Source organism: Bufo bufo, chromosome 5 (genome assembly GCF_905171765.1).
Source record: "Bufo bufo chromosome 5, aBufBuf1.1, whole genome shotgun sequence".
Taxonomy (NCBI): domain Eukaryota; kingdom Metazoa; phylum Chordata; class Amphibia; order Anura; family Bufonidae; genus Bufo; species Bufo bufo.
In genome coordinates, this window is record NC_053393.1 from 510,987,164 (window position 1) to 511,005,199 (window position 18,036).

An 18,036-nucleotide genomic window follows, 5' to 3' on the forward strand; every position below is an offset into this window, starting at 1 on the left:
CACACGGCAGGGCGCAGAAGGAAAGGAATGCCATACGGTTTTTGGAAGGCAGGTTTTGCTGGACTGTTTTTTTTTTACACCATGTCCCATTTGAAGCCCCCCTAAAGCACCCCTAGAGTAGAAACTCCAAAAAAGTGACCCCATTTTAGAAACTATGGGATAGGGTGGCAGTATTGTTGGTACTAGTTTAGGGCACATATGATTTTTGGTTGCTCTATATTACACTTTTTGTGAGGCAAGGTAACAAGAAATAGCTGTTTTGGCACCGTTTTTATTTTTTGGTATTTACAACATTCGTCTGACAGGTTAGATCATGTGGTATTTTTATAGGCCAGGTTGTCACGGACGCTGCGATACCTAATATGTATGCATTTTTTTTATTTATGTAAGTTTTACACAATGATTTCATTTTTGAAGCAAAAAAAACATGTTTTAGTGTTTCCATAGTCTGAGAGCCATAATTTTTTCAGTTTTTGGGCGATTACCTTGGGTAGGGTATGATTTTTGCGGGATGAGATGACGGTTTTATTGGCACTATTTTGGGGTGCGTGTGACTTTTTGATCGCTTGCTATTACACTTTTTGTGATGTAAGGTGACAAAAAATTGTTTATTTAGCACAGTTTTTATTTTTTATTTTTTACGGTGTTCATCTGAGGGGTTAGGTCATGTGATATTTTTATAGAGCAAGTTATTACGGACGCTGCGATACCTAATATGTATACTTTTTTTTTATTTATGTAAGTTTTACACAATGATTTCATTTTTGAAGCCAAAAAAAAAACATGTTTTAGTGTTTCCATAGTCTGAGAGCCATAATTCTTTCATTTTTAGGGCGATTACCTTGGGTAGGGTATGATTTTTGCGGGATGAGATGACGGTTTTATTGGCACTATTTTGGGGTGCGTGTGACTTTTTGATCGCTTGCTATTACACTTTTTGTGATGTAAGGTGACAAAAAATGGTTTATTTAGCACAGTTTTTATTTTTTACGGTGTTCATCTGAGGGGTTAGGTCATGTGATATTTTTATAGAATAGGTTGATATGGACGCGGCGATACCTAATATGTATACTTTTTTTATTTATGTAAGTTTTACAGAATAATATCATTTTTGAAACAAAAAAAAAATCATGTTTTGGTGTCTCCATATTCTGAGAGCCATAGTTTTTTCAGTTTTTGGGCGATTATCTTAGGTAAGGTATCACTTTTTGCGGGATGAGATGAATGTTTGATTGGCACTATTTTGGGGTGCATATGACTTTTTGATCGCTTGCTATTACACTTTTTATGATGTAAGGTGACAAAAAATGGTTTATTTAGCACAGTTTTTATTTTTTATTTTTTACGGTGTTCATCTCAGGGGTTAGGTCATGTGATATGTTTATAGAGCCGGTCGATACGGACACGGCGATACCTAATATGTATACTTTTTCTTTCCCCCCTATTTTTTACCAATTTTTTTTTACTTTGTTTGGGGAAAATTACGTTTTTGTTTATTTTTACTTGAAACTTTACATTTTTGGGGGGAAAAACTTTATTTTTCAACTTTTTTTCACTTTATTTTTTGTCCCACTTTGGGACTTGAACTTTTGGGGGTCTAATCCCCTTTACATTGCATTCCAATACTTCTGTATTAGAATGCATTGGCTGTATGAGTAATACTGTGTGTATTACTCATACAGCTTCCAGCCTGTGAGATCCAGGGGGCTGGATCTCACAGGCTCGTCACCAGAAGGCAGCACTGATGCCTAAGGAAAGCATCGCGCTGCCTTCCATGCCATCGGGTCCCCCCTACAGCCGCATGGGGACCCGATGACACCACCTGCCGCCGCCGCCGCAACCGCAGGTAAAAGCCGCAAACGGCAGGTCTTAATTGACCTGCGGTTTGCTGCGTTGTGACAGGATGCCCACTGAATAATTTCAGCGGACATCCTGTTCCGATTAACCCCCGCCGCACCGCAATTTAGTTTTAAAGTTAGGACGTACCGATACGTCATGGGTCCTTAAGGACTCTGCAAACAAGGGGCTAAGGACACCGTTCTGTCTTGTTTTTTTTTTTTCTCTTCCTCTGGCTGCTCTTTCAGTGTATCATTTGCTGGCTCTACTTCCATTTCTCCCCCTCTTGCTGTTGGGGTTCCTCGGGGTTTCACTCCTAGGTCCTCTCCTCTTTTCTCTCTACCCAGGCCCGATCGGACAGACCATCAGCAGATTTGGTTTTCAGTAACCATCTCTATGCTGATGACACCCAACAATATACTTCTTCCCATGATATCACCCTTGCTGTACCACAGAACACCAGTGACTGTCCACTCTCTCTAACATCATGTCCTCTCTCTATCTGAAACAGAATTTTTCAAAAACTGAACTTCTTGTGTTCTCTCCATCTACTAACCTACCTAAACCTGATATCTCATCTCAGTGTGTGGCACTGCTATAACGCCTAGGCAGCATACCCGCCCCCTATATTCATTCACCATAATCTGAGCATCTCACTTCCGTCTCGAAGATTTCTCTCGAGCTGCACGATTTCTCTGGGATGCTCTACCCCAAGCAATCAGATTCATTCACAACATTCACAGTTTTAGACGCTCCCTAAAACACATTTTTTTAGGGTCACCTATCACATCCCCGAATCTAACTCTTCTCCATTCACCTCCTTCCCCCTTCATTATCATTCTTCTGAACCTGATCCATCAGCAGATATCCATTCCCCATGCGCTCAGAAGCACTATAGATATACAGGCCCTGACAAAAGTCTTGTCGCTTCTCTATTTTGTAGAAACTCCTGCTATTAACCTGACTTTTAATTAATCAATTGGTGTTAGAAATAGCTCATATGAAAAGCTAAAGCCCTTCCAAATGATGTTTAATGCACTGGAATAAATTAGTTTCACTGAAAAAAGATTTATCATTTAATCAAGACAAAAGTTTTGTCGCCTATACAGAAATTGAACAACTTTACTGCAAATCCAAAAATATGTCAGCAAATTAAGTAGTGGTGCTGTGAGATCCAAATTTAATATCTTGTATGACTTCCTTGAAGGACAGCATCCATGCGGTTTGGCAAGGATTCATGCAATTTATTGATGAAGTCATCAGGAATAGCAAAGAAAACGTCTTGCACGCCTCCCAGAGTTCATCAATATTCTTTGGTTTCGTCCTCCATGCTTCCTCTTTCATCCTACACCACATATGCTCAATGATGTTCATGTCTGGTGACTGGGCTGGCCAATCCTGGAGCATATTGATCTTCTTCGCCTTAAGGAACTTTGATGTGGAGATGGAAGTATGCGATGGAGCACCATCCCTGCTGCAGAATTTGGCCTTTTTTATGGTTGGGAATATAAGAGGTAGCTAAGATTTCTTGGTATTTTACTATTGATGTTGCCTTCCACCCTGCAGATCCCTCGCACACCCCCATACTGGATGTAACCCCAGACCATGATTTTGCCTCCACCAAACTTCACAGTTTTCTGGGTAAATCTCGGCTCCATGCGGGTTCCAGTAGGTCTCCTGCAATATTTGCGGCAACTGTGGTGTAATTCAACAGAAGATTCATCTGAAAAATCCACCTTCTGCCACTTTTCCAGCGCCCATCCTTTTAGCAGGCTGTGGGCCTTGGCAAATGCCACACGGTTTTTCAATTGTCTTTTGTTTAATGCTGGCTTAGGCTACTTTCACACCTGCGTTTAGGTGCGGATCCGTCTGGTATCTGCACAGACGGATCCGCACCTATATGCAAACGCTTAGATCCGTTCAGAACAAACCCGTTTGCATTACCATGAACAAAAAACGGATCCGTTTTGACTTTACATTGAAAGTCAATGGGGGACGGATCCGTTTGAAAATTGAGCCATATTGTGTCAACTTCAAACGGATCCGTCCCCATTGACTTACATTGTAAGTCTGGACGGATCCGTTTGCCTCCGCACGGCCAGGCGGACACCCGAACGCTGCAAGCTGCGTTCAGGTGTCCGCCTGCTGAGCGGAGCGGAGGACAAACGGTGCCAGACTGATGCATTCTCAGCGGATCCGCGTCCACTGAGAATGCATTAGGGCTGGACGGATCCGTTCGGGGGGGCCGCTTGTGAGAGCCTTCAAACGGAACTCACAAGCGGAGCTCCGAACGCTAGTGTGAAAGTAGCCTTATGGGCACTGATTCGACCATGGAGGCCATTTCGAGACAGAATCCGACAAACTGTTCTGGTTGACACAGGGACTTCAGGTGACCAGGTCTCGTGGAGCTCTGCTGCAGTGGAAAATGGGCTGGCCTTGGATTTTCGAGCCAACAAACGGTCCTCTCGAGCAGTTGTCTTGCAGGGTCGGCCTGACCTGGCCTTGTCCAAAACGTCTCCAGTCTCTTCAAATCTATTTTTTATCCTCTGAACTTGACGCTGAGACACATTGAAGGTGTCCGCCACATCAGCAGTGGATCTGGTCTTCAGCCTCTTGATAATCAACACTTTAGTCTCCGGGTGAATCTTAGGCATGTTTGCAGAGGTCTAGTTGCAGTTGATGTGAAGGTCTAGTGTACTGGGGTTCTTTTTATACACACCTGAGACCTAATTGATCCATTATTAGTCACAGGTGAAGCTCATATGACAAGGCGACAACACTTATGTCTTGGCAAAAATGGACTCAATGGGCTTTACCAACCTGTGAATATTAGAATACTTTTTGTCAGTTTCGTTTTGCACTGAAACATTATTACAAAAGCTGTTGGGATTAAAATGACCCATTTCTTGTAACAAAACCTTGATTAGAAATATATTTTAGCGGCACTTCAGGTCAATTTGTACACAAGCAACAAGACTTTTGTCAGGGACTGTAGGCTGGTGATTGCATCATGTAGCTTTAAATCTACTCCCCTATTTTTTTAAGATGGCCAGACCACTGACAAAACAAGCACTTGTTACCTTTTGTGTCACCTCTATCTCCTCATAGATTGTAAGCTCTTGTGAGCAGGGCCCTCATTCCTCTTGTTTTAACAGTTGACTTGTCTGTTGCTGTGGTATTTGTAATTATGTTTGTTCATGAACCCCCTTGTAAAGTGCTGTGGACTATGTTGGCACTATATCAATAAAGATTAATATTATTATTACTGACCTGCAGAATAAGGTCATGAAGTCATTTTAGTGCACAGTGAACACCATGAAAACAAAATTTAGAAAACATTGGCAGAATAGCATTTTTTTTCAATTTCACCCCAGTACATACAATTAAATGGTAGTAATTTAAAGTTGCAAGCTGCGCTGTAGTGAAAAAGTAGACAGAGAGGTCTGCTTCCACTGCTGGGGCAGATCAGCACGGGTGCAGGGTCTCGGACCCACACCAGTTAGCTATTGATGGCCTATCCTAAGGTTAATTAAAGGTGGACAACCCCTTTAAATGTTCTCATTTTGCCCCAGTGTCTGCATCATTCCAGCAGGGCAAATATCCAAGAATAAATATTCTTACACATTTTTAGGCCCCTTTCACACGAGCGAGTTTTCTGCAAGGGTGCAATGCGTGCAATTGCGGTTCAAATGCACGGGCAACATCAGTGCAGCGGGCCGGACCCATTCAACTTGAATGGGTCCATGGTATGTCCGCACCGCGAAAAAATCTGACATGTGATATTTTTTGGCAGTGCGGAACCATGGAAAGAAACACCACGCAAGGCATTTTTGTGTTGCGTTCCGGTGTTCCGTGACTCCGTTACACATCTCCGGAATTGCGGACCTATTCAAGTCAATGGGTCCGGCGGCCGTGGATTGCTGACCCGCCGTTTGCAGGCCGCAATATGGCCACGGCTGCCCAATGGCCGTGTGCATGAGGCCATATTCTAAGTTTTTCACGCAGCCCTGGCCCCATAGAAGTGAAAGGGGCTTCAGTGAAAAACGCATAGCATCCGGAAGCAAGTGCGGATGCAATGTGTTTTTCACTGATGGTTGCTAGGAGATTTTGTTTGTAAACCTTCAGTTTTTTATCACGCGCGTGAAAACGCATCAAAACGCATTGAACCTGTGCGGAAAAAACTGAACAACTGAACGCAATTGCAGACACAAATGACTGAACTTGCTTGCAAAATGGTGCGAGTTTCACTGAACGCACCCTGAACGCATCCGGACCTAATCCATCACGCTCGTGTGAAAGAGGCCTTACAGTTGCTCAAGATGCCAAATTAATGACCATGTAACCCCTTGATCACTGTGGTCTGTGACCACGACATTATCTATAGGGGACTTCCCTAGTCTGAGACTATGAAACCCATCTGCAGTCAGCAAGGGAGACCAAGAAAGGACTTGTTAGGCTGGTTTCACACATTCTTAGTTTTTTCCCCCCAGTTTTCTATAGATTCGTTTTTTTTCATTGTGTTTTTTTTTTCTTTCATTTTTTATCCAGCCAGGTTTTAAAGTCTATAATGAGCTATGAAGTTCACTATAAGGGCTTGTTCACACGACTGTGTGAAGCCCGTTCCCGTGCTGTGGACCGTAAATTGTGGTCCGCAATGCACGGGCACCATCCGTGGGGCAGCCGCAGGGGGATCGCAGATCCATTCACTTGAATGGGTCCGCGATCTGTCCGTTCTGCAAAAAGATAGAGCAAGTTCTATCTTTTTGCGGTGCGGAGGCACGGAACGGAACCCCAGAAAGCACTCTGTAGTGCTTCCGTAGTGTTCCGTTTCGTGCTTCCGTTCCGCATCTCCGGATTTGCGGACCCATTGAAGTGAAAGGGTCCGTATTCGTGATGCGGAATGCACATAGAACGGTGGCCGTGTATTGCGGATCCGCAAATGCGGTCCGCAATATGGCAACGGGCAGCACACGTTCGTGTGAATGAGCCCTAAACAGGGTGTTTTTTTGCAAGGCATTTTTGTGTTGCGTTTGTAACAGTTTTTGCCATTTTGGAGAAGATGCAGCATGCATTTGTTGTTTCCATTTTTTTGTGGTTAAAAAAGACATGCCCTTTGTTTGTGGCTTTTTTTTTTAACCTTTTTTATCAATATGCTTAGAATAGGCATTTTTCCAGGCATTTTCCTTATAGGACTCTCTAAGAAAAAAAATACCCGTTCTAAGCATACAACTGGAAGAAAAAGGGCATGGTATTTTTAACAAAAAATTATTATGGGTAAAGGAAGACTAAAATAGTGATCCCCAAATAGGATTAAAACAATGTAATAAGAACTTTGAGAAAGAACAATAAAAAAGTTCACAAAAAAGTGATTAATTTAAAATACATTTTACTGTGCACGCAGTACATAAAATGAAAAATCTACATATATCCACAGGACTGTAATAACCAGAGGAATTCATTTAGCAGTTTATTTTTTGTCAAACTTGAATGGTATAAAAACCAAACTAAAGAAGCAATGTGGAAAATGTTTAAATTTTTACATTCATGCAGCAAAAAAACATTATGTAAGTTATACATGAATTTATTTCTCCAAGCTGTGCAAAAATTTTTGGGCTTCTGAAACTACAGAGGCAAAATTATAAACATTTAGCTGGTCATTAAGACCCTTTCAGGCCAATTAGTAAAACCAAACCAGCTTTGGTGACTGTTTCCGTGTACTCACCCACCAGTTTATGGGTATATGGCGCTTCCTTGTGTTTGTTTTGTGAACTGCATCACACTTTTCCTGATTGTGTACTGTTTTTAATTTAATATTCTGTTTTATACTAATATAGATTGAGACAGCATTTTTAGATTTTTTTTTTTAAATAGATAATTAGGTTATTTATTGCTTTTATGACTACGCAGCATCCCGAGGATGAGCATGGCACCTTTAGGCTCCGTTCACATCACATTTAAACCTTTTTCGTTGAAAGATTACGTAGGGAGGCTTTCCCAATGTCTACCTCTAACTGCGGCATATTTCACTCTATAGGCATACAGCGACATACATTGTCCATAGGCTGAAATGTTAGCCATATATAACTTTGTATAGAATGGCGGCTAACCTCCGGCACTCCAGCTGTGGTAAAACTACCACTTCCAAGATGTACACTTGCTTGGCTGTTCTCAGAACTCCATAGAAATGGATGGAGCATGCTGGGAGTTGTAGTTTCACCACAGCTGGAGTGCCAGAGGTTAGCCATCACTCCCTAGTCTAACAAGGTACATGGATGTAGAGCAGTGTGACAGAGCAACCAATCATAACTCAGTTTTCATTTTTCCACAGCAGTTTAAGAAATGAAAGCTGTGCTCTGATTGGTTGCTGTGGACAGCAGGAATAGTTTTCCTTTCAGTTTTGATAAATGAGGCCTCATGTCTGGGGGTGATGAATGACTCAAAACTGGTGCAAAGGAAAAATGGCTTAGTTGCCCATAGCAACCAATCAGATTGCATCTTTCATTTTTCAGAACTCCTTTGGAAAATAAAAGGGGGAATCTGATTGGTTGCTATAGGCAACTAAGAAAGTTTTCCTTTACACCAGTTTGATAAATCAGGCAAATCTACCCCACATGCCTCTGAAGGAAGGCTCAAATGTAATGTGTACAGGGCTCTAATGTGATGTGAACAGAGCTCTACCCTACTGGCATCTACTCACTTTTGGTACCAGGTAGTGTGTCTTCCTCTGTGGATATGGTACCTCCTCAATGTAGCTGGTAGCAGTGTACTGTCGATTCTCTCTGACCAGTCGCTAGACACATACCTACCAATGTTTCAGTTTGTAAAATCGTGACATATAAGCCCCGCCCCCAGGAACGCCCAGACCCAGCCAAGGAACGCCATTTTTTGGGCAGGGTTTATGCTAACACTGCCCATTTACGGAACGGGACATCGCGAATTTGCTGGGACTGTCTCTGAAAATCAGATCAGGGATAGTCCCACCAAATTCAGGACAGTTGGCAACTATGTAGTCAGCATGGTACTGGCTTGGCTTGCTTGTATGTGGCAAAAATGGTACCAGGTATCCTGAAAATGGGTCATCAAAAACAAGGCTATAATTATTATTTTTTTATTAAGTAATATTGATAAGTAATATTAACCCTTTCTACCCCAGGCCAGTTTTCACCTTCCTGCCCAGGCCATTTTTTGCAAATCTGACATGTGTCACTTTATGTGGTAATGACTTTGGAACGCTTTTACTTATTCAAGCCATTCTGAGATTGTTTTCTCATGACACATTGTACTTCATGATAGTCATAAATTTGAGTCAATATATTTCACCCTAATTTATGAAAAGATCCCAAATTTACCAAAAATTTCGAAAAATTAGCAATTTTCAAAATGTCTATTTCTCTGCTTTTAAAACAGAAAGTGATATCTCATAAAATATTTATTACTTAACATTCCCCATATGTCTACTTTATGTTGGCATCATTTTGTAAATGTCATTTTCTTTTTTTAGGATGTTAGAAGGCTTAGAATTTTAGAAGAAATTCTGAAAATGTTTAAGAAAATTCCCAAAACCCACTTTTTAAGGACTAGTTCAGGTCTGAAGTCACTTTGTGGGGTTTACATAGTAGAACCCCCCCCCCCTCCCATTATAGAAACTACACCCCTCAAGTTACTCAAAACTGATTTTACAAACTTTGTTAACCCTTTAGGTATTCCACAAGAATTAAAGGAAAATGGAGATAAAATTTCTAAATTTAACTTTTTTGACAGATTTTCCATTTTAATCCATTTTCCCTTTAACACATCGAGGGTTAACAGCCAAAACCAATATTTATTACCCTGATCCTGTGGTTTACAGAAACACCCCATATGTGGTTCTAAACTGATGTAAGCGCACACGGCGGGGTTCAGAAGAAAAGGAGCGCTGTATGATTTTTGGAAGGCAGATTTTGCTGGACTGGTTTTTACACACCATGTCCCATTTGAAGCCCCCCAGATGCACCCTACAGTGGAAACTCCCTAAAAGTGACCCCATTTTGGAAACTACAGGAGAAGGTGACAGTTTTATTGGTACTATTTTGAGGTAAATTTAATTTTTAATCGTTCTATATTACATTTTTTGTAAGGCAAGGTAATGAAAAAATGCCTGTTTTGGCACGGTTTTTATTTTTTGTTTTTTTACAACGTTCATCTGACAGGTTAGATCATGTGCTATTTTTATAGAGTAGGTTATTATGGATGCAATGATATCAAATATGTCTACTTTCTTTGTTTGTTTAAGTTTTACATAATAAAGAATGAAAATAAAAATTATGTTTGTGTCTCCATTTTCTGAACGCCATATTTTTTTTATTTTTCTGCCGATAGTCTTGTGCAGGGGCTTGTTTTTTGCAGGAAGAGTTGACTTTTTATTGGTACCATTTTTGGGTACATATGATTTTTTGAGCATTCATTATTACGCTTTATGGGGCAAGGTGACCAAAAAAATCAGTTTTTAGTTATTTATTTTTACAGTGTTCACCTGAGGGGTTAGGTCATGTGATATTTTTATAGAGCAGGTTGTTATGGACGTGTCAATACCTAATATGTATACTTTTATTTATTTATTTATTTAAGTTTTACACATTAATAGCATTTTTGAAACCAAAAAAATTATGTTTTAGTGTCTCCATAGTTTGTGGGATGAGGCTTTTTTGGCACAGTTTTTTTTTTTTTTTACAGTGTTCATCTGAGGGGTTAGGTCATGTGATATTTTTATAGAGCTATTTGTTAGGGACGCAGAGATACCTAATATGTCTACTTTCTTAATTTTATATCACTTTAACACAATAATAGCATTTTTGAAACAAACAAAAATGATGTTTTAGTGTCTCCATATTCTGAGAGCTATATATATTTTTTTTTTGGGGCGATTGTCTTATGTAGGGGCTAATTTTTTGCGGGATAAGATGACAGTTTTATTGGTACCATATTGGGGGACATGCGCCTTTTTGATCACTTGGTGTTACACTTTTTGTGATGTGAGGTGACAAAAATGGCTTTTTTGACACAGTTTCTATTTATTTTTTGACGGTGTTTGTCGGACGGGGTGGATCATGTGATATAATTACAGAGCCAGTCGTTATGGACGCGGTCATACCTAATATGTGTGGTTTTTTTTGTTTTTTTTTATTATAAAATTAGGGGAAGGGGGGATTTGTTTTCTGTTTTTACTTGAAACAATTTTTTTTTTTATTAAAAACACTTTTCTAACTTTTTTTTAAACTTTATTTCTGTCCCACTCTGGGACTTCCACTTTTGGGGGTCTGATCCCCTCTGCAATCAATATCTGTATTGTAATGCATTGCCTGTTAGTGTATTACACTGAGTAATTCACAGGTCATGTGTCGGGAAGGGGTTAAAGGGGTTGCCTCACTTCAGTAAATGCCATTTATCATGTAGAGAAAGTTAATAGAAGGCACTTACTAATGTATTGTGATTGTCCGTATTTCCTCCTTTGCTGGCTGGATTAATTTTTCCATCACATTATACACTGCTTGTTTCCATGGTTACAACCACCCTGCACTCCAGCAAAGCGCACTATAAAAAAAAGGCGCCAGCCTCTCTGGTGGCCGGGACCGCAGGAGTGTGCAAACACGACCACCGCTGTTGGATCGCAGGGTGGTCGTAACCTCTGGATACAAGCAGTGTATAATGTGATGGAAAAATGAATCCAGCCAGCAAAGGAGGCAATATGGAGAATCACAATACATTAGTAAGTGCCTTGTATTAACTTTCTCTACATGATAAATGCCATTTACTGAAGTGAGACAACTCCTTTAAGTGATATTAATATTTCTTGAAGCGATGCAAAGGATTCCAGTATTATAACATGACATTCCAGGGACTACCACTAGAGGGCACTGGTGTTACCGGAGGCCATGTTTTCAGCACAGTAGCTGGGCTGGGTTAGAGGTTCACCGTATTACATTTTTCTAATGCCTTTTCAGAAGCTCAGTTACCCCATAACAGAGGCACCCACAGTACTCCTATTCCCACGGATGTAGCCATGATGGGGAGGGAAGTTGCAGCGGTATCAGTCACACCAAAGCCTGAGCGTGCTCAAAATCACCTCTGCCAACTAAAACCACACTAGTATGAAAAATGCACATTGTAGTTCTGGAGTCCTGTTTTAGATTTTGTATTGAGGCTCAGATCTTTAAGTTATGAAGTAGAAGTGAATCACTATGCTGCCAGCTTAAGTGCCCACAGTGTCATGATACAATCATAATAGTACCACCTGCGTTCCCCTATGTAAGTTCCATTCAGCCATACTTCTTTCTAAGAGAACAGTTCAGCACCATTTTAGATGCAAAGTGAAGCCAAATTACCAGGTAACTTCATGGTAGACTTTGTGGGGCAGGTAAGAAGAATAATTTAGAGGGCAGAGAAAAGGCTTTGGAATAAAGGACTGGGTTATTAGATCTAAGGAGTTTTAGTATGATAGATTTTGTATTTTAAGACCCTTTTACACAGGTCGAATATCTGGGCAACTATCAGGGATAGTTTGCAGAACCGCTCGTTCCCAATAATTGCCCAGTGTAAATGTAACACAGTAACATAGTACATAAGGCCGAAAAAAGACATTTGTCCATCCAGTTTGGCCTGTTATCCTGCAAGTTGTACCCCAGATCATCTGATGAATGAGCTCCTTCATCAGGTCATCCATAGTTTCCAACTGTCCCAAATTTGTAGGGACTGTCCTTGATTTTCAGGGATGGCCCCCACAAACTCAGGCTGTCCCGGGCCAAAAATGGGCAGAGCTAATGATAACCCCACCCATAAGTGGGCATTTCCAGGCAAAGTTGGGCATTCCCAGGGGTGGAGTTTTGGATGCCCCGATTTTACTAACCTGAACATTGGTATGTATGGGTCATCACCAGTGTTCCCTCTAAGCCTTCGCAGCTGCTGAGCGGGGTCGGCTTAGAGATGGACAATGCTTAGTAAAAGATGGACGATAATACAATCAAACAAGAGATAATCGTTGTATATAATTATATACAGTGGATATAAAAAGTCTACACACCCCTGTTAAAATGTCAGGTTTCTGTGCTGTAAAAAAAATGAGACAAAGATAAATCATTTCAGGACTATTTCCACCCTTAATGTGACCTATAAACTGTACAACTCAATTGAAAAACAAACTAAAATCTTTTAGGTGGAGGCAAGAAAAAAAAATAATAATAATGTGGTTGCATAAGTGTGCACACCCTCTTATAACTGGGGATGTAGCTGTGTTCAGAATTAAGCAATCACATTCAGAATCATGTTAAATAGGAGTCAGCATACACCTGCCATCATTTAAAGTGCCTCTGATTAACCCCAAATAAAGTTCAGCTGCTCTAGTTGGTCTTTCCTGAAATTCTCTTAGTCGCATCCCACAGCAAAAGCCATGGTCCACAGAGAGCTTCCAAAGCATCAGAGGGATCTCATTGTTAGAAGGTATCAGTCAGGAGAAGGGTACAAAATAATTTCCAAGGCAATAGATATACCATGGAACACAGTGAAGACAGTCATCATCAAGTGGAAAAAATAAGGCACAACAGTGACATTACCAAGAACTGGACGTCCCTCCAAAATTGATGAAAAGACGAGAAGAAAACTGGTCTGGGCGGCTACCAAGAGGCCTACAGCAACATTAAAGGAGCTGCAGGAATATCTGGCAAGTACTGGCCGTGTGGTACATGTGACAACAATCTCCTGTATTCTTCATATGTCTGGGCTATGGGGTAGAGTGGCAAGACGAAAGCCTTTTCTTACGAAGAAAAACTTCCAAGCCAGGCTACATTTTGCAAAAACACCTCTGAAGTCTCCCAAAAGCATGTGAGAAAAGGTGTTATGGTCTGATGAAACCAAGGTTGAACTTTTTGGCCATAATTCCAAAAGATATGTTTGGCGCAAAAACAACACTGCACATCACCAATAGAACACCATACCCACAGTGAAGCATGGTGGTGGCAGCATCATGCCAAGGGGCTGTTTTTCTTCAGCTGGAACTGGGGCCTTAGTTAAGCTAGAGGGAATTATGAACAGTTCCAAATACCAGTCAATATTGGCACAAAACCTTCAGGCTTCTGCTAGAAAGCTGAACATGAAGAGGAACTTCATCTTTCAGCATGACAACGACCTAAAGCATACATCCAAATCAACAAAGGAATGGCTTCACCAGAAGATTAAAGTTTTGGAATGGCCCAGCCAAAGCCCAGACCTGAATCCGATTGAAAATCTGTGGGGTGATGTGAAGAGGGCTGTGCACAGGAGATGCCCTCGCAATCTGACAGATTTGGAGTGTTTTTGCTAAGAAGAGTGGGCAAATCTCGCCAAGTCAAAATGTGCCATGCTGATAGACTCATACCCAAAAAGACTGAGTGCTGTAATAAAATCAAAAGGTGCTTCAACAAAGTATTAGTTTAAGGGTGTGCACACTTATGCAACCATATTATTTTATTTTTATATTTTTTCTTCCCTCTACCTAAAAGATTTCAGTTTGTTTTTCAATTGAGTTGTACAGTTTATAGGACACATTAAAGGTGTAAAAAGTTCTGAAATGATTTATCTTTGTCTCAGTTTTTTACATCACAGAAACCTGACATTTTAACAGGGGTGTGTAGACTTTTTATATCCACTATATGTACAGCTGGTATAAGTTACTTCTTGTATATTTTGATATGGAGCATGCTGGTATAACCTAGGCATCTCCTGTATATAATTATATATGTACAGCTGGTATAAGTTATACATATTCTTGTATATAGTGATATGTACCATGCTGGTATAGCCTGGGTATCTCCTGTATATAATTAGATATGTACAGCTGGTATAAGTTATACATCTTCCTGTATACAACAATATGGACCATGCTGGTATAACCTGGGTATTTCCTATATACAGAAATATATGTACAGCTGGTATCAGTTATACATCTTCTTGTATATAGTGATATAGACCATGCTGGTATAACCTGGGCAAGTGGGCGTCTCTTGTATAATACAGGCAAATACCTAGGTTATACCAGCATCATGGTCCATATAACTACAAGATATATAACTTATACCAACTATACATATATAATTTTGTACTAGAGAGGAGATGCCCAGGTTATACCATCATAGCCCTTATCACTATATACAGGTTCTTCTAAAAAAATTAGCATATTGTGATAAAGTTCATTATTTTCTGTAATGTACTGATAAACATTAGACTTTCATATATTTTAGATTCATTACACACAACTGAAGTAGTTCAAGCCTTTTCTTGTTTTAATATTGATGATTTTGGCATACAGCTCATGAAAACCCCAAATTCCTATCTAAAAAAATTAGCATATCATGAAAAGGTTCTCTACACGAGCTATTAGCCTAATCATCTGAATCAACTAATTAACTCTAAACACCTGCAAAAGATTCCTGAGGCTTTTAAAAACTCCCAGCCTGGTTCATTACTCAAAACCGCAATCATGGGTAAGACTGCCGACCTGACTGCTGTCCAGAAGGCCATCATTGACACCCTCAAGCAAGAGGGTAAGACACAGAAAGAAATTTCTGAACGAATAGGCTGTTCCCAGAGTGCTGTATCAAGGCACCTCAGTGGGAAGTCTGTGGGAAGGAAAATGTGTGGCAGAAACGCTGCACAACGAGAAGAGGTGACCGGACCCTGAGGAAGATTGTGGAGAAGGACCGATTCCAGACCTTGGGGGACCTGCGGAAGCAGTGGACTGAGTCTGGAGTAGAAACATCCAGAGCCACCGTGTACAGGCGTGTGCAGGAAATGGGCTACAGGTGCCGCATTCCCCAGGTCAAGCCACTTTTGAACCAGAAACAGCGGCAGAAGCGCCTGACCTGGGCTACAGAGAAGCAGCACTGGACTGTTGCTCAGTGGTCCAAAGTACTTTTTTTCGGATGAAAGCAAATTTTGCATGTCATTCGGAAATCAAGGTGCCAGAGTCTGGAGGAAGACTGGGGAGAGGGAAATGCCAAAATGCCTGAAGTCCAGTGTCAAGTACCCACAGTCAGTGATGGTCTGGGGTGCCATGTCAGCTGCTGGTGTTGGTCCACTGTGTTTTATCAAGGGCAGGGTCAATGCAGCTAGCTATCAGGAGATTTTGGAGCACTTCATGCTTCCATCTGCTGAAAAGCTTTATGGAGATGAAGATTTCATTTTTCAGCACGACCTGGCACCTGCTCACAGTGCCAAAACCACTGGTAAATGGTTTACTGGCCATGGTATTACTGTGCTCAATTGGCCTGCCAACTCTCCTGACCTGAACCCCATAGAGAATCTGTGGGATATTGGGAAGAGAAAGTTGAGAGACGCAAGATCCAACACTCTGGATGAGCTTAAGGCCGCTATCGAAGCATCCTGGGCCTCCATAACACCTCAGCAGTGCCACAGGCTGATTGCCTCCATGCCACGCCGCATTGAAGCAGTCATTTCTGCAAAAGGATTCCCGACCAAGTATTGAGTGCATAACTGAACTTAATTATTTGAAGGTTGACTTTTTTTGTATTAAAAACACTTTTCTTTTATTGGTCGGATGAAATATGCTAATTTTTTTAGATAGGAATTTTGGGTTTTCATGAGCTGTATGCCAAAATCATCAATATTAAAACAAGAAAAGGCTTGAACTACTTCAGTTGTGTGTAATGAATCTAAAATATATGAAAGTCTAATGTTTATCAGTACATTACAGAAAATAATGAACTTTATCACAATATGCTAATTTTTTTAGAAGAACCTGTACAATGATGCTAGCCAGGAGAAACAATGTGGCCGGTGTAGTGCTGCTGAGTGCATTCTAACTCTTACTGCTGATGCTAAGGCGACAGTCTGACACTTCCTCTCCTCATATATTTACCCTGAGCTGAAGGGAGAAGAAACAAAACACCATACTCATTAGAGACTCACTCTAGCCTCTAAGATGGCGCTGCCGCCGCCTTCATGTTACCTTGCCCTGCTGCTGCGTGCTCAGTCCTCCTCTTCCGGTCGGAAAAAGAAGGAGGAGGCATCAGTAGCACGGCAATATGGGGAAGGCAGTGCTCTGCTGAGCAGCACACAGATCGTTCTGTAGGAGTAGGACATAGGAGAAATAAATGTGGGCATTTTGCCAGCAGGGTGAACGCTGAGCAGACTTTAAAAACTTGTGAGCGGGGGCACTATAATTGCTGCGCACCCGCGCAGCTAAGTCTACTTTCACACATTTTGGCTTTCCGTTTGTGAGATCCGTTCAGGGCTCTCTGGTGCCATCTATTCTCCAGGTAAGACCACACGCACCCCGCCATCCTTTCATTTCCCAAAGGAGCTCTGAAAAATGAAAGATAAAATCTGATTGGTTGTTGTGAGCAACTAGGCTAATTTGCCTTTAAAAAACTTTTGGGATAAATCTTCGCTCTAGTGTGCTGCTTTAGATGCCATATAGTAGCCCTAGTCACACCTATAAAAATGAATGAAGTCTCTTCTTTAGGCATAAAAGTGGCATATGGAGGTTGATATTACATGGTGCTTGAAGGTTTTAGAACCCTTCAGAATTTTCTATATTTTATAGATTGGTTAAAGATAACCAAATCAAACAAATGAGTCAAAAATATTAGACGTGGCAATTTATTTACTAAGGAAACTGATTCAATATCACATGTCTGTGAGTGGCAATAGTACGTGAACTTTTAGGATAATTTGAAGGTGACATAAATGGGATGACACTCGGGTGTGTGTGAGCGACCTGTTGTATTTAAAGAACAGGGATCTATCAAAGTCTGATCTTCACAACACATTTGTGGAAGTGTATAATAGTATTAACAGAGGAGATTTCTAAGGACCTCAGAAGAAGAGTTTTTGATGCTCATCAGGCTGCAAACATTTACAACACCATCTCTAAAGAGTTTGGACTCCACCAATCCACAGTCACAGTCTGACTGTGTACAAATGGAGGAAATTCAAGACCATAATTACCCTCATCAGAAGTGGTCGACATATAATGACCACGCCAAGAGCAAGGCATATAATAGTCTACAAGTTCACAAAGGAATCAAAATTAGGCCCCTTTCACACGAGCGAGTATTCCGCGTGGGTGCAATGTGTGATGCGAACGCATTGCACCCGCACGGAATCCGGACCCATTCATTTCAATGGGGCTGTGTACATGTGCATTGGTTTTCACGCATCACTTGTGCGTTG